This window comes from Pseudophryne corroboree, chromosome 12, assembly GCF_028390025.1.
Source record: "Pseudophryne corroboree isolate aPseCor3 chromosome 12, aPseCor3.hap2, whole genome shotgun sequence".
NCBI lineage: Eukaryota > Metazoa > Chordata > Amphibia > Anura > Myobatrachidae > Pseudophryne > Pseudophryne corroboree.
Window position 1 is genome coordinate 176513563 of NC_086455.1, and position 24971 is coordinate 176538533.

General features: G+C 49.4%; 1 long non-coding RNA gene across 1 annotated transcript in view; it reads left to right on the plus strand.

Annotated features, from left to right (window-relative positions):
* The first annotated feature begins 7177 nt into the window (after window positions 1-7177).
* The window catches only part of LOC134980600 (uncharacterized), a 30008-nt gene continuing 12214 nt past the window's right edge, over window positions 7178-24971 (plus strand). The window contains exon 1 of the long non-coding RNA XR_010190443.1: window positions 7178-7449. This is a non-coding gene — a long non-coding RNA (uncharacterized LOC134980600). The remainder of the gene's footprint in view (window positions 7450-24971) is intronic.

A 24971-nucleotide genomic window follows, 5' to 3' on the forward strand; every position in this document is an offset into this window, starting at 1 on the left:
GATAGATAGATAGACAGATATGAGATAGATAGATAGATATGAGATAGATAGATAGATAGAGACAGACAGACAGACAGACAGACAGACAGACAGACAGACAGACAGACAGACAGACAGACAGACAGATAGATAGATAGATAGATAGATAGATAGATAGATATGAGATAGATAGATAGATAGATAGATAGATATGAGATAGATAGATAGATAGATAGATAGATAGATAGATAGATAGATAGATAGATAGATATGAGATAGATAGATAGATATGAGATAGATAGATAGATAGATAGATATGGGATAGATAGATAGATAGATAGATAGATAGATAGATAGATAGATAGATATGAGATAGATAGATAGATATGAGATAGATAGATAGATAGATAGATAGATAGATAGATAGATAGATAGATATGGGATAGATAGATAGATAGATAGATAGATAGATAGATAGATAGATAGATAGATATGAGATAGATAGATAGATAGATATGAGATAGATAGATAGATAGATAGATAGATAGATAGATATGAGAGAGATAGATAGCTAGATAGATAGATAGATAGATAGATAGATAGATAGATAGATAGATATGAGATAGATAGATAGATAGATAGATATGAGATAGATAGATATGAGATAGATAGATAGATAGATAGATAGATAGATAGATAGATAGATAGATAGATATGAGATAGATAGATAGATAGATAGATAGATAGATAGATAGATAGATAGATAGATATGAGATAGATAGATAGATAGATAGATAGATAGATAGATAGATATGAGATAGATAGATATGAGATAGATAGATAGATATGAGATAGATAGATAGATAGATAGATAGATAGATAGATATGAGATAGATAGATAGATAGATAGACAGATATGAGATAGATAGATAGATATGAGATAGATAGATAGAGACAGACAGACAGACAGACAGACAGACAGACAGACAGACAGACAGATAGATAGATAGATAGATAGATATGAGATAGATAGATAGATAGATATGAGATAGATAGATAGATAGATATGAGATAGATAGATAGATAGATATGAGATAGATAGATAGATAGATAGATAGATAGATAGATATGAGATAGATAGATAGATAGATAGATAGATATGGGATAGATAGATAGATAGATAGATATGAGATAGATAGATAGATAGATAGATAGATAGATAGATAGATAGATAGATAGATATGAGAGAGATAGATAGCTAGATAGATAGATAGATAGATATGAGATAGATAGATAGATAGATAGATAGATAGATAGATAGATATGAGCTAGATAGATAGATAGATAGATAGATAGATATACAAAATAGAGAATTCAGCACTCACCATAGCAAGCTCACTTGTCCTCACAACATCAATAAATAAATGATGGGGGTTTAGTTGGTGGATTGGCCAATGCACGGAAGCCTGCATACCGATTTTCAAGGTACCCCACCTTCATGCAGGTCCTACACTATCACAAAGCCTAAAGAATTAAAACCTGGCAACTGTATCACATATAATATAACTGCAAATATGCCCACTAGGTTTAATGTATGCCTGCCACATATCTAGTGGCTTTTAAAGGCATACTAGTCACCTGACACAGCCGATAAATTACTAAACAGCAGCTGACACAGGTTTAGAACAATTAAGATTACACAGGGGTGCATGAAAAGGCCTGTGACCATGGTTAATAAGAGTTAACCAAAGATTAACCCCAAAATATACAAACAAATATAGAAAACCACAGCACTCGCCACCCCAGAAGCGGGGTGCAGTGTCTGCACTCACCACTCATAGGCTGGGGTGCATGCAGCCCATGGCCACCTACCCAAATACATACAAAATAGAGAATTCAGCACTCACCATAGCAAGCTCACTTGTCCTCACAACATCAATAAATAAATGATGGTGGTTTAGTTGGTGGATTGGCCAATGCACGGAAGCCTGCATACCGATTTTCAAGGTACCCCACCTTCATGCAGGTCCTACACTATCACAAAGCCTAAAGAATTAAAACCTGGCAACTGTATCACATATAATATAACTGCAAATATGCCCACTAGGTTTAATGTATGCCTGCCACATATCTAGTGGCTTTTAAAGGCATACTAGTCACCTGACACAGCCGATAAATTACTAAACAGCAGCTGACACAGGTTTAGAACAATTAAGATTACACAGGGGTGCATGAAAAGGCCTGTGACCATGGTTAATAAGAGTTAACCAAAGATTAACCCCAAAATATACAAACAAATATAGAAAACCACAGCACTCGCCACCCCAGAAGCGGGGTGCAGTGTCTGCACTCACCACTCATAGGCTGGGGTGCATGCAGCCCATGGCCACCTACCCAAATACATACAAAATAGAGAATTCAGCACTCACCATAGCAAGCTCACTTGTCCTCACAACATCAATAAATAAATGATGGGGGTTTAGTTGGTGGATTGGCCAATGCACGGAAGCCTGCATACCGATTTTCAAGGTACCCCACCTTCATGCAGGTCCTACACTATCACAAAGCCTAAAGAATTAAAACCTGGCAACTGTATCACATATAATATAACTGCAAATATGCCCACTAGGTTTAATGTATGCCTGCCACATATCTAGTGGCTTTTAAAGGCATACTAGTCACCTGACACAGCCGATAAATTACTAAACAGCAGCTGACACAGGTTTAGAACAATTAAGATTACACAGGGGTGCATGAAAAGGCCTGTGACCATGGTTAATAAGAGTTAACCAAAGATTAACCCCAAAATATACAAACAAATATAGAAAACCACAGCACTCGCCACCCCAGAAGCGGGGTGCAGTGTCTGCACTCACCACTCATAGGCTGGGGTGCATGCAGCCCATGGCCACCTACCCAAATACATACAAAATAGAGAATTCAGCACTCACCATAGCAAGCTCACTTGTCCTCACAACATCAATAAATAAATGATGGGGGTTTAGTTGGTGGATTGGCCAATGCACGGAAGCCTGCATACCGATTTTCAAGGTACCCCACCTTCATGCAGGTCCTACACTATCACAAAGCCTAAAGAATTAAAACCTGGCAACTGTATCACATATAATATAACTGCAAATATGCCCACTAGGTTTAATGTATGCCTGCCACATATCTAGTGGCTTTTAAAGGCATACTAGTCACCTGACACAGCCGATAAATTACTAAACAGCAGCTGACACAGGTTTAGAACAATTAAGATTACACAGGGGTGCATGAAAAGGCCTGTGACCATGGTTAATAAGAGTTAACCAAAGATTAACCCCAAAATATACAAACAAATATAGAAAACCACAGCACTCGCCACCCCAGAAGCGGGGTGCAGTGTCTGCACTCACCACTCATAGGCTGGGGTGCATGCAGCCCATGGCCACCTACCCAAATACATACAAAATAGAGAATTCAGCACTCACCATAGCAAGCTCACTTGTCCTCACAACATCAATAAATAAATGATGGGGGTTTAGTTGGTGGATTGGCCAATGCACGGAAGCCTGCATACCGATTTTCAAGGTACCCCACCTTCATGCAGGTCCTACACTATCACAAAGCCTAAAGAATTAAAACCTGGCAACTGTATCACATATAATATAACTGCAAATATGCCCACTAGGTTTAATGTATGCCTGCCACATATCTAGTGGCTTTTAAAGGCATACTAGTCACCTGACACAGCCGATAAATTACTAAACAGCAGCTGACACAGGTTTAGAACAATTAAGATTACACAGGGGTGCATGAAAAGGCCTGTGACCATGGTTAATAAGAGTTAACCAAAGATTAACCCCAAAATATACAAACAAATATAGAAAACCACAGCACTCGCCACCCCAGAAGCGGGGTGCAGTGTCTGCACTCACCACTCATAGGCTGGGGTGCATGCAGCCCATGGCCACCTACCCAAATACATACAAAATAGAGAATTCAGCACTCACCATAGCAAGCTCACTTGTCCTCACAACATCAATAAATAAATGATGGGGGTTTAGTTGGTGGATTGGCCAATGCACGGAAGCCTGCATACCGATTTTCAAGGTACCCCACCTTCATGCAGGTCCTACACTATCACAAAGCCTAAAGAATTAAAACCTGGCAACTGTATCACATATAATATAACTGCAAATATGCCCACTAGGTTTAATGTATGCCTGCCACATATCTAGTGGCTTTTAAAGGCATACTAGTCACCTGACACAGCCGATAAATTACTAAACAGCAGCTGACACAGGTTTAGAACAATTAAGATTACACAGGGGTGCATGAAAAGGCCTGTGACCATGGTTAATAAGAGTTAACCAAAGATTAACCCCAAAATATACAAACAAATATAGAAAACCACAGCACTCGCCACCCCAGAAGCGGGGTGCAGTGTCTGCACTCACCACTCATAGGCTGGGGTGCATGCAGCCCATGGCCACCTACCCAAATACATACAAAATAGAGAATTCAGCACTCACCATAGCAAGCTCACTTGTCCTCACAACATCAATAAATAAATGATGGGGGTTTAGTTGGTGGATTGGCCAATGCACGGAAGCCTGCATACCGATTTTCAAGGTACCCCACCTTCATGCAGGTCCTACACTATCACAAAGCCTAAAGAATTAAAACCTGGCAACTGTATCACATATAATATAACTGCAAATATGCCCACTAGGTTTAATGTATGCCTGCCACATATCTAGTGGCTTTTAAAGGCATGCACCCCAGCCTATGAGTGGTGAGTGCAGACACTGCACCCCGCTTCTGGGGTGGCGAGTGCTGTGGTTTTCTATATTTGTTTAGATAGATAGATAGATAGATAGATAGATAGATAGATAGATATGGGATAGATAGATAGATATGAGATAGATAGATAGATAGATAGATAGATAGATAGATAGATATGAGATAGATAGATAGATAGATAGATAGATAGATAGATAGATAGATAGATATGGGATAGATAGATAGATAGATAGATATGAGATAGATAGATAGATAGATAGATATGAGCTAGATAGATAGATAGATAGATAGATAGATAGATAGATAGATAGATAGATAGATAGATATGAGATAGATAGATAGATAGATAGATAGATATGAGCTAGATAGATAGATAGATAGATAGATATGAGATAGATAGATAGATAGATAGATAGATAGATAGATATGAGATAGATATGAGATAGATAGATATGAGATAGATAGATAGATAGATAGATAGATAGATAGATAGATAGATAGATAGATAGATAGATATGAGATAGATAGATAGATAGATATGAGATAGATAGATAGATAGATAGATAGATAGATAGATAGATATGAGATAGATAGATAGATAGATAGATAGATATGAGATAGATAGATAGATAGATAGATAGATAGATAGATAGATAGATATGAGATAGATAGATAGATAGATAGATAGATAGATAGATAGATAGATAGATAGATATGAGAGATAGATAGATAGATAGATAGATAGATAGATATGAGATAGATAGATAGATAGATAGATATTAGATAGATATTAGATAGATAGATAGATAGATAGATAGATAGATAGATAGATAGATAGATAGATAGATAGACTTGCTTTTTTGTTTTGTGAAACCTGCTTCTTCCTGAGCAGATACATCTGTTGAGAGTTTACATAAGGACACTTGCATCTAAAAAATCAATTCTAGGTCAATAAGATTTACCTCTTTCTCTGTCTGATCCTCTGTGCCAGTTTCTAAGGAGCAATTTAAATGATAAATTCTGTAGAATAAGTAGAGAAGCTGAAGGCAGCGACCAGACTGATAGTCATACAGATTATATGCCAAACCTTTGACACAATAATACAATCCCAATGGCTATTGGCAATCATTAACTACCTCCCAGTTGAGATTCATCCTGTTTCCATTGTAATATCCATTGACATGGGTACCTGTCCAGAATACAGAAAACACCAATGACTGTACTTGGAGTGAAGGAACTGAACCATGCCTTTCATTGTGATCTCAGGCCATTCCTATGCATTTGATGGCACTTTGTCCAATGATAACAGCTCATTTCTGCATTGCATGGATCCCTTTTGAGTTTGGGTCTCAAAAAGGAGGATACATTTGATTAGTGGTGGTCACTGATGCTGTGTGTAGTATATGGCAGTCACTAATGCTGTCTGTAATATATGGGGGTCACTAATGCTGTCTGTACTATAAGGTGGTCACTAATGCTGTCTGTAATATATGGTGGTCACTAATGCTGTCTGTAATATATGGGGGTCACTAATGCTGTCTGTACTATAAGGTGGTCACTAATGCTGTCTGTAATATATGGTGGTCACTAATGCTGTCTGTAATATATGGTGATCACTAATGCTGTCTGTACTATAAGGTGGTCACTAATGCTGTCTGTAATATATGGGGGTCACTAATGCTGTCTGTAATATATGGTGGTCACTAATGCTGTCTGTACTATAAGGTGGTCACTAATGCTGTCTGTACTATAAGGTGGTCACTAATGCTGTCTGTAATATATGGTGGTCACTAATGTTGTCTATAATATATGGGGGTCACTAATGCTGTCTGTACTATAAGGTGGTCACTAATGCTGTCTGTAATATATGGTGGTCACTAATGTTGTCTATAATATATGGGGGTCACTAATGCTGTCTGTACTATAAGGTGGTCACTAATGCTGTCTGTAATATATGGTGATAACTAATGCTGTCTATAATATATGGTGATCACTAATGCTGTCTGTAATATATGGGGTCACTAATGCTGCCTGTAGTACATGGTGATCATTATAGCTGTCTGTAGTAAATGGCAGTCACTAATCCTGTCTGTAATATATGGGGGTCAGTAATGCTATCTGTAATATATGGGGGTCACTAATGCTGTCTGTAATATCAGAGCCGTAACTAGCTATGGGCGAGAGGGGCATCGCACACAGCGCAATGCGCTGTGAGGCGGAGAAATCTCTGCAGACACCCTTCTCCCCACTGCTGCGCTACTCAGAGAGGAGACAGCGGGAGCAGTGGTGGACAGTGCAGTGCATCCTTTTATTACAGAGCCAGCGCGGGGATCCAGTACTGGCACCCGCACGCTGGCTGCTTAATAGCACGCGTCATAGGCGGGGCGGCAGTGCATCCGATCACCATGATCGGATCCGGACCGCAGCGCAGAGCTCCCCACTGACACCACTTACTGCCCTCAGTGTGTCGTAGCCGCAGGGTTATACTGGGCTGCCGAACTTCCGGGTCTTCTGTCCAGTGGTATGTACAGCTGCAGCCTGCAGCTCCATGTGTGGCTGGAGCGCAGGCTGCAGGGAAGAAGGAGACAGGATCCTTGCAGTTCACACATCCGCAGTGTGTGGAGGTGTTGTGATCGGTGGAGCAGAGAGAAAGTTCAAGCTCCCGTTCCTGTCCTTGGCTGAGTGAGTTTTTGCTAGCAGCTGATCAATGTTATTAATTAAATTAGAAGTGGTGGCTCTGGGTCATATATATATATATATATATATATATATATATATATATATAAAATTGTGTATATAAGTCTGTAAGCATATACATACAATATATGTGTGTATATATATATATATATATATATATATTCATATATGTATATATATATATATATATATATATTAGTATGTGGTAAGCTAGAACTCCCAACTTGTACTGTAATCGCCTTGCGTCGGTATCCTCCCAACGCCGAGCTCCAGCCAAGAAATAGATCCACCAGGGCGGCACCCCAGACAACTTGTACTAAAAGACTCTTAGTCCCATTGATGTCAACGTTTCAGAACTTTTCACTTATGTTCTTTCATCAGCATCCTGAAGAAAGAATAGAAGTAAAAAAACATAAGTAAAAAGTCTGAAGCGTTGACATCAACAGGACAAACAGTCTTTTATTAGAAGTCGTCTGGAGTGCCGCACATATACAACTGCCAGAGTCAGGTAGCACTCCCAGGAATTAAACGGGGACAGTAATCAGGAGACCAAGTCACAAATATATATATATTTCTGTTACCTTCACCCACCAACATTGCTCCCTACTCTGCGCTCTACGCTGTCTGCTGTAATGTGTAAAAAGAGGACTCTGTCTGCAGTAATGTGTAAAAAGGGGATGCTGTCTGCCGTAATGTGTAAAAAGGTGGATGCTGTCTGCCGTAATGTGTAAAAAGGGGGAATGGCTGTCGTAATGTGTAAAAAGGGGGACGCTGGCTGCTGTAATGCGTAAAAAGGGGAACGCTGTCTGCCGTAATGTGTAAAAGGTGTACTCTGTCTGCCGTAATGTGTAAAAAGGACTGTCTGCCGTAATGTGTAAAAGGGGCCACGCTCCTTCCCCACGAAGCCACGCCACTATATATTTTTTGTGCGCCTGCATGGGGGGGGGGGGGGGGCAATGCAGTTTCTTGCACACAGCGCTAAAATGCCTAGTTACGGCACTGTGTAATATATGGGGGTCACTAATGCTGTCTGTAATATATGGGGGTCACTAATGCTGTCTGTAATATATGGGGGTCACTAATGCTGTCTGTAATATATGGGGGTCACTAATGCTGTCTGTAATATATGGGGGTCACTAATGCGGTCAGTAATATATAGTGATCACTAATGCTGCCTGTAGTAGATGGTGATCATTATTGCTATCTGTAGTATATGGCGGTCACTAATGCTGTCTGTAATATATAGGGGTCAGTAATGCTGTCTGTAGTATACAGCAGTCACTAATGCTGTCTGTAATATAATTTCTTACAGCTCTCACTGGCCCCCTAAAGCTCCTTCTGCCTTCTTAGCTCTCATTCCCCCTCACAGCTCTCACTGTCCCCTTACAGCTCTTACTACCCCCTGATACGTCTCACTGTTCTCTCACAGTACCTAACATCTGTCACTGGCTCCTTAGAGCTCTCACTGCCCCCTAATAGCTGTAACTGCCCCCTCACAGTATATGCTTTCACTTTTAGTTTTCACTGACCCCTCACAGCTCTCACTCGCACCTCACAGCTCTCACTCGCACCTCACAGCTCTCACTGACTCCTAACAGCTCTCACTGACACCTCGCAGCTCTCACTGGCACCTCGCAGCTCTCACTGGCACCTCGCAGCTCTCACTTGCACCTCGCAGCTCTCACTGGCACCTCGCAGCTCTCCTCACAGCTCTCACCGACACCTCACAGCTCTCACCGACTCCTCACAGCTCTCACTGACTCCTCACAGCTCTCACTGACTCCTCACAGCTCTCACTGACACCTCACAGCTCTCACTGACACCTCACAGCTCTTACTGGCACCACTCAGCTCTCACTGACTCCTCACAGCTCTCACTGACTCCTCACAGCTCTCACTGACTCCTCACAGCTCTCACTGACACCTCACAGCTCTCACTGACTCCTCACAGCTCTCACTGACTCCTCAGCTCTCACTGACTCCTCACAGCTCTCACTGACACCTCACAGCTCTCACTGACTCCTCACAGCTCTCACTGGCACTACTCAGCTCTCACTGACACCTCACAGCTCTCACTGACACCTCACAGCTCTCACTGACTCCTCACAGCTCTCACTGTCACCTCGCAGCTCTCACTGGTACCACTCAGCTCTCACTGACACCTCACAGGTCTCACTGACACCTCACAGCTCTCACTGGCACCACTTAGCTCTCACTGACACCTCACAGCTCTCACTGACACCTCACAGCTCTCACTGACACCTCACAGCTCTCACTGACTCCTCACAGCTCTCACTGACTCCTCACAGCTCTCACTGTCACCTCACAGCTCTCACTGGCACCACTCAGCTCTCACTGGCACCTCACAGCTCTCACTGGCACCACTCAGCTCTCACTCGCACCTCACAGCTCTCACTGACTCCTAACAGCTCTCACTGACACCTCACAGCTCTCACTGACTTCTCACAGCTCTCACTGGCACCTCATAGCTCTCACTGACACCTCACAGCTTTCACTGACCCCTCACAGCTCTCACTCGCACCACTCAGCTCTCACTGTCACCTCACAGCTCTCACTGTCCCCTCACAGCTCTCACTGGCACCTCACAGCTCTTACTGGCACCACTCAGCTCTCACTGGCACCTCGCAGCTCTCACTGGCACCTCGCAGCTCTCACTGGCACCACTTAGCTCTCGCTGTCATCTCACAGCTCTCACTGACACCTCACAGCTCTCACTGACACCTCACAGCTCTCACTGACTCCTCACAGCTCTCACTGACTCCTCACAGCTCTCACTGACTCCTCACAGCTCTCACTGGCACTACTCAGCTCTCACTGACACCTCACAGCTCTCACTGGCACTACTCTGCTCTCACTGACACCTCACAGCTCTCACTGTCACCTTGCAGCTCTCACTGGCACCACTCAGCTCTCACTGGCACCACTCAGCTCTCACTGGGACCTCACAGCTCTCACTGGCACCACTCAGCTCTCACTGTCACCTCACAGCTCTCACTGGCACCACTCAGCTTTCACTGGCACCACTCAGCTCTCACTGTCACCTCACAGCTCTCACTGGCACCACTCAGCTCTCACTGGCACCTCACAGCTCTCACTGGCACCACTCAGCTCTCACTCGCACCTCACAGCTCTCACTGACTCCTAACAGCTCTCACTGGCACAGCGCAGCTCTCATTGGCACCTCATAGCTCTCACTGACACCTCACAGCTCTCACTGACTCCTCACAACTCTCACTGGCACAGCGCAGCTCTCACTGGCACCTCATAGCTCTCACTGACACCTCACAGCTCTCACTGACTCCTCACAGCTCTCACTGGCACAGCGCAGCTCTCACTGGCACCTCATAGCTCTCACTGACACCTCACAGCTCTCACTGACTCCTCACAGCTCTCACTGGCACAGCGCAGCTCTCACTGGCACCTCATAGCTCTCACTGTCACCTCACAGCTCTCACTGTCACCTCACAGCTCTCACTGGCACTACTCAGCTCTCACTGGCACCACTCAGCTCTCACTGGCACCACTCAGCTCTCACTGGCACCACTCAGCTCTCACTGGCCCCACTCAGCTCTCACTGACACCTTACAGCTCTTTCTGTCCCCTCATACATCTCACTGATCCCTCGCAGACCTCATGGCTGTCACTGGCTCCTTACAGCTCTCACTGACCCCTCACAGCTCACACTGTCACCTCACAGCTCTCACTGGCACCTCACAGCTCTCACTGGCACCTCACAGCTCTCACTGGCACCTCGCAGCTCTCACTGTCACCTCGCAGCTCTCACTGTCACCTCGCAGCTCTCACTGACTCCTCACAGCTCTCACTGTCACCTCACAGCTCTCACTGACTCCTCACAGCTCTCACTGTCACCTCGCAGCTCTCACTGGCACCACTCAGCTCTCACTGTCACCTCACAGCTCTCACTGGCACCACTCAGCTCTCACTGTCACCTCACAGCTCTCACTGGCACCACTCAGCTCTCACTCGCACCTCACAGCTCTCACTGACACCTCACAGCTCTCACTGACTTCTCACAGCTCTCACTGGCACCTCATAGCTCTCACTGACACCTCACAGCTTTCACTGACCCCTCACAGCTCTCACTCGCACCACTCAGCTCTCACTGTCACCTCACAGCTCTCACTGTCCCCTCACAGCTCTCACTGGCACCTCACAGCTCTTACTGGCACCACTCAGCTCTCACTGGTACCACGCAGCTCTCACTGGCACCACTTAGCTCTCGCTGTCATCTCACAGCTCTCACTGACACCTCACAGCTCTCACTGACACCTCACAGCTCTCACTGACTCCTCACAGCTCTCACTGACTCCTCACAGCTCTCACTCGCACCTCACAGCTCTCACTGACTCCTAACAGCTCTCACTGGCACAGCGCAGCTCTCATTGGCACCTCATAGCTCTCACTGACACCTCACAGCTCTCACTGACTCCTCACAACTCTCACTGGCACAGCGCAGCTCTCACTGGCACCTCATAGCTCTCACTGACACCTCACAGCTCTCACTGACACCTCACAGCTCTCACTGGCACCTCATAGCTCTCACTGACTCCTCACAACTCTCACTGGCACAGCGCAGCTCTCACTGGCACCACTCAGCTCTCACTGGCCCCACTCAGCTCTCACTGGCCCCACTCAGCTCTCACTGGCACCACTCAGCTCTCACTGACACCACTCAGCTCTCACTGACACCACTCAGCTCTTTCTGTCCCCTCATACATCTCACTGATCCCTCGCAGACCTCACGGCTGTCACTGGCTCCTTACAGCTCTCACTGACCCCTCACAGCTCACACTGTCACCTCACAGCTCTCACTGGCACCTCACAGCTCTCACTGGCACCTCGCAGCTCTCACTGGCACCTCGCAGCTCTCACTGGCACCTCGCAGCTCTCACTGTCACCTCGCAGCTCTCACTGACACCTCACAGCTCTCACTGACTCCTCACAGCTCTCACTGACACCTCACAGCTCTCACTGACACCTCACAGCTCTCACTGACTCCTCACAGCTCTCACTGTCACCTCGCAGCTCTCACTGTCACCTCGCAGCTCTCACTGTCACCTCACAGCTCTCACTGACTCCTCGCAGCTCTCACTGTCACCTCACAGCTCTCACTGGCACCACTCAGCTCTCACTCGCACCTCACAGCTCTCACTGTCACCTCGCAGCTCTCACTGACTCCTCGCAGCTCTCACTGTCACCTCACAGCTCTCACTGGCACCACTCAGCTCTCACTCGCACCTCACAGCTCTCACTGACTCCTCACAGCTCTCACTGTCACCTCACAGCTCTCACTGGCACCACTCAGCTCTCACTGGCACCTCACAGCTCTCACTGGCACCACTCAGCTCTCACTCGCACCTCACAGCTCTCACTGACTCCTAACAGCTCTCACTGACACCTCACAGCTCTCACTGACTTCTCACAGCTCTCACTGGCACCTCATAGCTCTCACTGACACCTCACAGCTTTCACTGACCCCTCACAGCTCTCACTCGCACCACTCAGCTCTCACTGTCACCTCACAGCTCTCACTGTCCCCTCACAGCTCTCACTGGCACCTCACAGCTCTTACTGGCACCACTCAGCTCTCACTGGCACCTCGCAGCTCTCACTGGCACCTCGCAGCTCTCACTGGCACCACTTAGCTCTCGCTGTCATCTCACAGCTCTCACTGACACCTCACAGCTCTCACTGACACCTCACAGCTCTCACTGACTCCTCACAGCTCTCACTGACTCCTCACAGCTCTCACTGGCACTACTCAGCTCTCACTGACACCTCACAGCTCTCACTGACTCCTCACAGCTCTCACTGGCACTACTCTGCTCTCACTGACACCTCACAGCTCTCACTGTCACCTTGCAGCTCTCACTGGCACCACTCAGCTCTCACTGGCACCACTCAGCTCTCACTGGGACCTCACAGCTCTCACTGGCACCACTCAGCTCTCACTGGCACCACTCAGCTCTCACTGTCACCTCACAGCTCTCACTGGCACCACTCAGCTTTCACTGGCACCACTCAGCTCTCACTGTCACCTCACAGCTCTCACTGGCACCACTCAGCTCTCACTGGCACCTCACAGCTCTCACTGGCACCACTCAGCTCTCACTCGCACCTCACAGCTCTCACTGACTCCTAACAGCTCTCACTGGCACAGCGCAGCTCTCATTGGCACCTCATAGCTCTCACTGACACCTCACAGCTCTCACTGACTCCTCACAACTCTCACTGGCACAGCGCAGCTCTCACTGGCACCTCATAGCTCTCACTGACACCTCACAGCTCTCACTGACTCCTCACAGCTCTCACTGGCACAGCGCAGCTCTCACTGGCACCTCATAGCTCTCACTGACACCTCACAGCTCTCACTGACTCCTCACAGCTCTCACTGGCACAGCGCAGCTCTCACTGGCACCTCATAGCTCTCACTGTCACCTCACAGCTCTCACTGTCACCTCACAGCTCTCACTGGCACTACTCAGCTCTCACTGGCACCACTCAGCTCTCACTGGCACCACTCAGCTCTCACTGGCACCACTCAGCTCTCACTGGCCCCACTCAGCTCTCACTGACACCTTACAGCTCTTTCTGTCCCCTCATACATCTCACTGATCCCTCGCAGACCTCATTGCTGTCACTGGCTCCTTACAGCTCTCACTGACCCCTCACAGCTCACACTGTCACCTCACAGCTCTCACTGGCACCTCACAGCTCTCACTGGCACCTCGCAGCTCTCACTGGCACCTCGCAGCTCTCACTGGCACCTCGCAGCTCTCACTGGCACCTCGCAGCTCTCACTGACTCCTCACAGCTCTCACTGTCACCTCACAGCTCTCACTGACTCCTCACAGCTCTCACTGTCACCTCGCAGCTCTCACTGGCACCACTCAGCTCTCACTGTCACCTCACAGCTCTCACTGGCACCACTCAGCTCTCACTGTCACCTCACAGCTCTCACTGGCACCACTCAGCTCTCACTCGCACCTCACAGCTCTCACTGACACCTCACAGCTCTCACTGACTTCTCACAGCTCTCACTGGCACCTCATAGCTCTCACTGACACCTCACAGCTTTCACTGACCCCTCACAGCTCTCACTCGCACCACTCAGCTCTCACTGTCACCTCACAGCTCTCACTGTCCCCTCACAGCTCTCACTGGCACCTCACAGCTCTTACTGGCACCACTCAGCTCTCACTGGTACCACGCAGCTCTCACTGGCACCACTTAGCTCTCGCTGTCATCTCACAGCTCTCACTGACACCTCACAGCTCTCACTGACACCTCACAGCTCTCACTGACTCCTCACAGCTCTCACTGACTCCTCACAGCTCTCACTCGCACCTCACAGCTCTCACTGACTCCTAACAGCTCTCACTGGCACAGCGCAGCTCTCATTGGCACCTCATAGCTCTCACTGACACCTCACAGCTCTCACTGACTCCTCACAACTCTCACTGGCACAGCGCAGCTCTCACTGGCACCTCATAGCTCTCACTGACACCTCACAGCTCTCACTGACACCTCACAGCTCTCACTGGCACCTCATAGCTCTCACTGACTCCTCACAACTCTCACTGGCACAGCGCAGCTCTCACTGGCACCACTCAGCTCTCACTGGCACCACTCAGCTCTCACTGGCACCACTCAGCTCTCACTGGCACCACTCAGCTCTCACTGGCCCCACTCAGCTCTCACTGGCCCCACTCAGCTCTCACTGGCACCACTCAGCTCTCACTGACACCACTCAGCTCTTTCTGTCCCCTCATACATCTCACTGATCCCTCGCAGACCTCACGGCTGTCACTGGCTCCTTACAGCTCTCACTGACCCCTCACAGCTCACACTGTCACCTCACAGCTCTCACTGGCACCTCGCAGCTCTCACTGGCACCTCGCAGCTCTCACTGGCACCTCGCAGCTCTCACTGGCACCTCGCAGCTCTCACTGGCACCTCGCAGCTCTCACTGTCACCTCGCAGCTCTCACTGACTCCTCGCAGCTCTCACTGACTCCTCACAGCTCTCACTGACACCTCACAGCTCTCACTGACACCTCACAGCTCTCACTGACTCCTCACAGCTCTCACTGTCACCTCGCAGCTCTCACTGTCACCTCGCAGCTCTCACTGTCTCCTCGCAGCTCTCACTGTCACCTCACAGCTCTCACTGGCACCACTCAGCTCTCACTCGCACCTCACAGCTCTCACTGTCACCTCGCAGCTCTCACTGACTCCTCGCAGCTCTCACTGTCACCTCACAGCTCTCACTGGCACCACTCAGCTCTCACTCGCACCTCACAGCTCTCACTGACTCCTAACAGCTCTCACTGGCACAGCGCAGCTCTCATTGGCACCTCACAGCTCTCACTGACTCCTCACAACTCTCACTGGCACAGCGCAGCTCTCACTGGCACCTCATAGCTCTCACTGACACCTCACAGCTCTCACTGACACCTCACAGCTCTCACTGGCACCTCATAGCTCTCATTGACACCTCACAGCTCTCACTGACTCCTCACAACTCTCACTGGCACAGCGCAGCTCTCACTGGCACCACTCAGCTCTCACTGGCACCACTCAGCTCTCACTGGCACCACTCAGCTCTCACTGGCACCACTCAGCTCTCACTGGCCCCACTCAGCTCTCACTGGCACCACTCAGCTCTCACTGACACCACTCAGCTCTTTCTGTCCCCTCATACATCTCACTGATCCCTCGCAGACCTCACGGCTGTCACTGGCTCCTTACAGCTCTCACTGACCCCTCACAGCTCACACTGTCACCTCGCAGCTCTCACTGGCACCTCGCAGCTCTCACTGGCACCTCGCAGCTCTCACTGGCACCTCGCAGCTCTCACTGACACCTCACAGCTCTCACTGACACCTCACAGCTCTCACTGACTCCTCACAGCTCTCACTGTCACCTCGCAGCTCTCACTGTCACCTCGCAGCTCTCACTGACACCTCACAGCTCTCACTGTCACCTCACAGCTCTCACTGTCACCTCGCAGCTCTCACTGACACCTCACAGCTCTCACTGGCACCTCGCAGCTCTCACTGGCACCTCGCAGCTCTCACTGGCACCTCGCAGCTCTCACTGTCACCTCGCAGCTCTCACTGTCACCTCGCAGCTCTCACTGACTCCTCGCAGCTCTCACTGTCACCTCACAGCTCTCACTGGCACCACTCAGCTCTCACTCGCACCTCACAGCTCTCACTGTCACCTCGCAGCTCTCACTGACTCCTCGCAGCTCTCACTGTCACCTCACAGCTCTCACTGGCACCACTCAGCTCTCACTCGCACCTCACAGCTCTCACTGACTCCTAACAGCTCTCACTGGCACAGCGCAGCTCTCATTGGCACCTCATAGCTCTCACTGACACCTCACAGCTCTCACTGACTCCTCACAACTCTCACTGGCACAGCGCAGCTCTCACTGGCACCTCATCGCTCTCACTGACACCTCACAGCTCTCACTGACACCTCACAGCTCTCACTGGCACCTCATAGCTCTCATTGACACCTCACAGCTCTCACTGACTCCTCACAACTCTCACTGGCACAGCGCAGCTCTCATTGGCACCTCACAGCTCTCACTGGCACCACTCAGCTCTCACTGGCACCACTCAGCTCTCACTGGCACCACTCAGCTCTCACTGACACCACTCAGCTCTTTCTGTCCCCTCATACATCTCACTGATCCCTCGCAGACCTCTCACTGTCACCTCGCAGCTCTCACTGGCACCTCGTAGCTCTCACTGGCACCTCGTAGCTCTCACTGGCACCTCGTAGCTATGTGTCATTGGCCACCTCATTGTCCTCTTTTTTTCTGCTGAAGGAAAGGCTTGTGCTGTTCTGTATGTATGTAGTAACGTAGTAATAATGTAGTAACATTATGCTGCTCAGACAGGATCTCCCACCCTCTGAGCAAGGGGTTGTGGGGCTGACTGACCTCTCCTTGGATCACTGGGAAAGTGATACAATGGGGGGTATGTAATAGCCTGAGAGATACAGGAACTAAGAGACTTTGTGTTCTCCCATTTTTTTAAAGTGGCAATTATTTACACGGCACAACCAGGTTGTGTTTGGCATATAAGTTATTGGTGCTTTAAAAAAAAAGGGAGAACTTACCCAAAGTCTTGGACTTCCCCCCAAGGAGTAAATTAACCTTGCACCTTTAGCGTTATTCCCTCTTGGAGGTCTTGTTGGTGCCCCCCCCAGCTCCCACATTCCACAGGGCACAAGTCCTGGCAGGCATCCGAACTGGGTGCAAGTGTGTGTTTTATTAAATGCAGCAAAATACAATCTGCACATTTTACTGCACCTCGGTGGGAAGATAACGTGACAATAAAACAAAATGTTGCTGTAACAAAATTGCTGATGCAACCAGAAGCGACAACCTTGTCAAGAGATTACTTACACGTTGCAAAAGCAAAGGCAGGATATTGCTCCCACATTATTTCCCAGGCATGGTGCTCTTACATTTTATGTTCCAGCTGTATAGTAGTCCTAATACGGGATAGACACAAAGTACTTGCAGTTTAGTATTCTGCGCTCTCAGGGTAATAATGAAGCAGTGATAGATTGTGTGGGGCGTGTATTAGATGTATTGGCGTCTTAGCTGCTTCTCTTATGTGAAACGCTTTGGAGATATAGAAAGTTTTGTTCTGTCCTTAGATAACCTCCCAATATCCGCAGCGCACAGATCCTTCTATTCCTACTCACTGTAACTTCCATCTAAGCAACAGCGTTCCTCTTATATTCATCTGACACCAGAATCATTCCTGACAGGTGTTGGGCAAATTCATTTTGCATTTTATTTTATCTTTTCTGATGAACAATTTGGAACAATACACAAGATGTTTTCCAGTACGGCAGGATGCAGTATACAGAATAAAGAGCGTATAATCAGCCAGAGATGACAGAAACATGAGACAAGCTGGTGTTTTTCCTATTTAATTAAGACTGCACTAACCAAAATACAATGTTTTGAAATGTCTGTGATTCCTGCCAGCGTTACAAACTGGCACTGGATGGTAAATTCAGTGATATTCCTGGATTTGCTGATATGTTGGAATTGAAAATATACCTAATGGGGGGTACACACGGAGACATCTGACTAGGGGGGGTCATTCCAAGTTGATCGCACATAGCAACTTTTTGCTGCTCGTGCGATCAACTTGACGCCGCCTATGGGGGAGTGTATTTTAGCATAGCGTGGCTGCGATCACTTGTGTACTACTGCTATGCTAAAAAGTTTCCTGCAAAATAAGACCGGGGTCAGACCTACTTACCCTGTGCGACGGATCCAGCGACAAAGGTCCCGGGATTGACGTCAGATATCCGCCCTCCAAACGCCTGGACACGCCTGCGTTCGGATCTCCACGCCCGGAAAACGGTGAGTAGATGCCCCGGAACGCCTCTACGCTGTCAGTCTTCTTGTCCGGCGCCGGGCAACAATGCGCGTGCGCATTGCGACCGCCGTGCATGCACTGTTCTGACCCATTTGCACCACAGCGAAGAACCACTGCATGCAAATGGGTCAGAATGACCCCCTAGATTGCTTAGAAATTAAGCACAGTTCTCTCCATGTGAGATTTGGCATGCAGCAGTGAAACAGACGCAGCAGGAGACAGTGTGGCAGATGTAGCAGCAGTGAAACAGACGCAGCAGGAGACAGTGTGGCAGATGCAGCATCAGTGAGATAGACGCAGCAGGAGACAGTGTGGTAGATGTAGCATCAGTGAGACAGACGCAGCAGGAGACAGTGTGGTAGATGCAGCATCAGTGAGATAGACGCAGCAGGAGACAGTGTGGTAGATGCAGCATCAGTGAGACAGATGCAGCAGGTGACAGTGTGGCAGATGTAGCAGCAGTGAAACAGACGCAGCAGGAGACAGTGTGGCAGATGCAGCATCAGTGAGATAGATGCAGCAGGAGACAGTGTGGTAGATGTAGCATCAGTGAGACAGACGCAGCAGGAGACAGTGTGGTAGATGCAGCATCAGTGAGATAGACGCAGCAGGATGACAGTGTGGCAGATGTAGCACCAGTGAGACAGATGCAGCAGGTGACAGTGTGGCAGATGTAGCATCAGTGAGACAGATGCAGCAGGAGACAGTGTGGCAGATGCAGCATCAGTGAGATAGACACAGCAGGAGACAGTGTGGCAGATGCAGCATCAGTGAGACAGACGCAGCAGGAGACAGTGTGGTAGATGCAGCATCAGTGAGATAGATGCAGCAGGAGACAGTGTGGTAGATGCAGCATCAGTGAGACAGACGCAGCAGGTGACAGTGTGGCAGATGCAGCATCAGTGAGACAGACGCAGCAAGAGACAGTGTGGCAGATGTAGCATCAGTGAGACAGACGCAGCAGGTGACAGTGTGGTAGATGCAGCATCAGTGAGACAGACGCAGCAGGTGACAGTGTGGCAGATGCAGCATCAGTGAGACAGACGCAGCAGGAGACAGTGTGGTAGATGCAGCATCAGTAAGATAGACGCAGCAGGAGACAGTGTGGTAGATGCAGCATCAGTGAGACAGACGCAGCAGGAGACAGTGTGGCAGATGCAGCATCAGTGAGACAGATGCAGCAGGAGACAGTGTGGCAGATGCAGCATCAGTAAGACAGACGCAGCAGGTGACAGTGTGGCAGATGCAGCATCAGTGAGACAGACGCAGCAGGAGACAGTGTGGTAGATGCAGGATCAGTGAGACAGCCGCAGCAGGAGACAGTGTGGTAGATGCAGCATCAGTGAGATAGACGCAGCAGGAGACAGTGTGGCAGATGTAGCCTCAGTGAGACAGACGCAGCAGGAGACATTGTGGCAGATGCAGCATCAGTGAGACAGACGCAGCAGGTGACAGTGTGGCAGATGCAGCATCAGTGAGACAGATGCAGCAGGAGACAGTGTGGTAGATGCAGCATCAGTGAGACAGACGCAGCAGGAGACGGTGTGGTAGATGCAGCATCAGTGAGACAGACGCAGCAGGAGACAGTGTGGCAGATGCAGCATCAGTGAGACAGATGCAGCAGGAGACAGTGTGGGAGATGCGGCATCAGTGAGACAGGCGCAGCAAGAGACAGTGTGGCCGATGCAGCATCTGTGGGACAGACGCAGCAGGAGACAGCGTCACAGATGCAGTATCAGTGAGACAGACGCAGCAGTTGACAGTGTGGCAGTTAAAGCATCAGTGAGACAGATGCAGCAGGAAAGAGTGTGGCAGTTACAGCATCAGTGGGACAGATGCAGCAGGAGACAGTGTGGCAGATGCAGCATCAGTGAGACAGACGCAGCAGGAGACAGTGTGGCAGATGCAGCATTAGTGAGACAGATGCAGCAAGAGACAGTGTGGCAGATGCAGCATTAGTGAGACAGATGCAGCAGGAAAGAGTGTGGTAGTTACAGCATCAGTGGGACAGATGCAGCAGGAGACAGTGTGGCAGATGCAGCATCAGTGACAGACGCAGCAGGAGACAGTGTGGCAGATGCAGCATTAGTGAGACAGATGCAGCAAGAGACAGTGTGGCAGATGCAGCATTAGTGAGACAGATGCAGCAGGAAAGAGTGTGGTAGTTACAGCATCAGTGGGACAGACGCAGCAGGTGACAGTGTGGCAGATGCAGCATCAGTGAGACAGACGCAGCAGGAGACAGTGTGGCAGATGCAGCATTAGTGAGACAGGCGCAGCAGGAGACAGTGTGGCAGATGCAGCATCAGTGAGACAGACGCAGCAGGAGACAGTGTGGAAGATGCAGCATCAGTGAGACAGACGCAGCAGGAGACAGTGTGGGAGATGCGGCATCAGTGAGACAGGCGCAGCAAGAGACAGTGTGGCCGATGCAGCATCTGTGGGACAGACGCAGCAGGAGACAGCGTCACAGATGCAGTATCAGTGAGACAGACGCAGCAGTTGACAGTGTGGCAGATGCAGCATCAGTGAGACAGACGCAGCAGGAGACAGTGTGGAAGATGCAGCATCAGTGAGACAGATGCAGCAGGAAAGAGTGTGGCAGATGCAGCATCAGTGGGACAGATGCAGCAAGAGACAGTGTGGCAGTTACAGCATCAGTGAGACAGATGCAGCAGGAAAAAGTGTGGCAGTTACAGCATCAGTGAGACAGATGCAGCAGGAAAGAGTGTGGCAGTTACAGCATCAGTGGGACAGATGCAGCAGGAGACAGTGTGGCAGATGCAGCATCAGTGAGACAGATGCAGCAGGAAAGAGTGTGGCAGTTACAGCATCAGTGAGACAGATGCAGCAGGAAAGAGTGTGGCAGTTACAGCATCAGTGGGACAGATGCAGCAGGAGACAGTGTGGCAGATGCAGTATCAGTGAGACAGACGCAGCAGTTGACAGTGTGGCAGATGCAGCATCAGTGAGACAGACGCAGCAGGAGACAGTGTGGAAGATGCAGCATCAGTGAGACAGATGCAGCAGGAAAGAGTGTGGCAGTTACAGCATCAGTGAGACAGATGCAGCAGGAAAAAGTGTGGCAGTTACAGCATCAGTGGGACAGATGCAGCAGGAGACAGTGTGGCAGACGCAGCAGCAGTGAGACAGACGCAGCAGGTGACACTGTGGCAGATGCAGCATCAGTGAGACAGATGCAGCAGGAGACAGTGTGGTAGATGCAGCATCAGTGAGATAAGACGCAGCAGGAGACAGTGTGGCAGATGTAGCATCAGTGAGACAGACGCAGCAGGAGACATTGTGGCAGATGCAGCATCAGTGAGACAGACGCAGCAGGAGACAGTGTGGCAGATGCAGCATCAGTGAGACAGACGCAGCAGGTGGCAGATGCAGCATCAGTGAGACAGACGCAGCAGGAGACAGTGTGGTAGATGCAGCATCAGTGAGACATACGCAGCAGGAGACAGTGTGGCAGATGCAGCATCAGTGAGACAGACGCAGCAGGAGACAGTGTGGTAGATGCAGCATCAGTGAGACAGACGCAGCAGGAGACAGTGTGGCAGATGCAGCATCAGTGAGACAGGCGCAGCATGAGACAGTGTGGCAGATGCAGCATCAGTGAGACAGACGCAGCAGGAGACAGTGTGGCAGATGCAGCATCAGTGAGACAGACGCAGCAGGAGACAGTGTGGGAGATGCGGCATCAGTGAGACAGGCGCAGCAAGAGACAGTGTGGCAGATGCAGCATCAGTGAGACAGACGCAGCAGGAGACAGTGTGGGAGATGCGGCATCAGTGAGACAGACGCAGCAGGAGACAGTGTGGCAGATGCAGCATCAGTGAGACAGACGCAGCAGGAGACAGTGTGGGAGATGCGGCATCAGTGAGACAGATGCAGCAGGAGACAGTGTGGCAGATGCAGCATCAGTGAGACAGATGCAGCAGGAGACAGTGTGGCAGATGCAGCATCAGTGAGACAGACGCAGCAGTTGACAGTGTGGCAGATGCAGCATCAGTGAGACAGACGCAGCAGGAGACAGTGTGGCCGATGCAGCATCAGTGAGACAGACGCAGCAGGAGACAGTGTGGCAGATGCAGCATCATTGAGACAGACGCAGCAGGAGACAGTGTGGCAGATGCAGCATCAGTGAGACAGACGCAGCAGGAGACAGTGTGGGAGATGCGGCATCAGTGAGACAGACGCAGCAGGAGACAGTGTGGCAGATGCAGCATCAGTGAGACAGACGCAGCAGTTGACAGTGTGGCAGACGCAGCATCAGTGAGACAGACGCAGCAGGAGACAGTGTGGAAGACGCAGCATCAGTGAGAGAGGCGCAGCAGGAGACAGTGTAGCAGATGCAGCATCAGTGAGACAGACGTAGCAGGAGATAGTGTGGCAGATGCAGCATCAGTGAGATAGACGCAGGAGACAGTGTGGCAGGCGCAGCAGCAGTGAGACAGATATAGCAGGAGACAGTGTGGAAGATGTAGCATCAGTGGGACAGATGCAGCAGGAAAGAGTGTGGTAGTTACAGCATCAGTGGGACAGATGCAGCAGGAGACAGTGTGGAAGACGCAGCAGCAGTGAGACAGACGCAGCAGGTGACAGTAGCAGATGCAGCATCAGTGAGACAGATGCAGCAGGAGACAGTGTGGCAGATGCAGCATCAGTGAGACAGAAGCAGCAGGAGACAGTGTGGTAGATGCAGCATCAGTGAGATAGACGCAGGAGACATTGTGGCAGATGCAGCATCAGTGAGACAGACGCAGCAGGAGACAGTGTGGCAAATGTAGCATCAGTGAGACAGACGCAGCAGGAGACAGTGTGGCAGATGCAGCATCAGTGAGACAGACGCAGCAGGAGACAGTGTGGTAGATGCAGCATCAGTGAGACAGACGCAGCAGGAGACAGTGTGGCAGATGCAGCATCAGTGAGACAGACGCAGCAGGAGACAGTGTGGTAGATGCAGCATCAGTGAGACAGACGCAGCAGGAGACAGTGTGGCAGATGCAGCATCAGTGAGACAGGCGCAGCATGAGACAGTGTGGCAGATGCAGCATCAGTGAGACAGATGCAGCAGGAGACAGTGTGGCAGATGCAGCATCAGTGAGACAGACGCAGCAGGAGACAGTGTGGGAGATGCGGCATCAGTGAGACAGGCGCAGCAAGAGACAGTGTGGCCGAAGCAGCATCTGTGGGACAGACGCAGCAGGAGACAGTGTGGCAGATGCAGCATCAGTGAGACAGACGCAGCAGGAGACAGTGTGGCAGATGCAGCATCAGTGAGACAGACGCAGCAGGAGACAGTGTGGCAGATGCAGCATCAGTGAGACAGACACAGCAGGAAAAAGTGTGGCAGATGCAGAATCAGTGGGACAGATGCAGCAGGAGACAGTGTGGCAGTTACAGCATCAGTGAGACAGACGCAGTAGGAGACAGTGTGGCAGATGCAGCATCAGTGAGACAGACACAGCAGGAGACAGTGTGGCAGATGCATCAGTGAGACAGACGCAGCAGGAGACAGTGTGGCAGATGCAGCATCAGTGAGACAGACACAGCAGGAAAAAGTGTGGCAGATGCAGAATCAGTGGGACAGATGCAACAAGAGACAGTGTGGCAGATGCAGCATCAGTGAGACAGACGCAGCAGGAGACAGTGTGGCAGATGCAGCATCAGTGAGACAGACGCAGCAGGAGACAGTGTGGCAGATGCAGCATCAGTGAGACAGACGCAGCAGGAGACAGTGTGGCAGATGCAGCATCAGTGAGACAGACACAGCAGGAAAAAGTGTGGCAGATGCAGAATCAGTGGGACAGATGCAACAAGAGACAGTATGGCAGTTACAGCATCAGTGGGACAGATGCAGCAGGAGACAGTGTGGCAGACGCAGCATCAGTGATACAGACACAGCAGGAGACAGTGTGTCAGATGCAACATCAGTGAATAGATGCAGCAGGAGACAGTGTGGAAGACGCAGCATCAGTGAGAGAGACGCAGCAGGTGACAGTGTAGCAGATGCAGCATCAGTGAGACAGACGTAGCAGGAG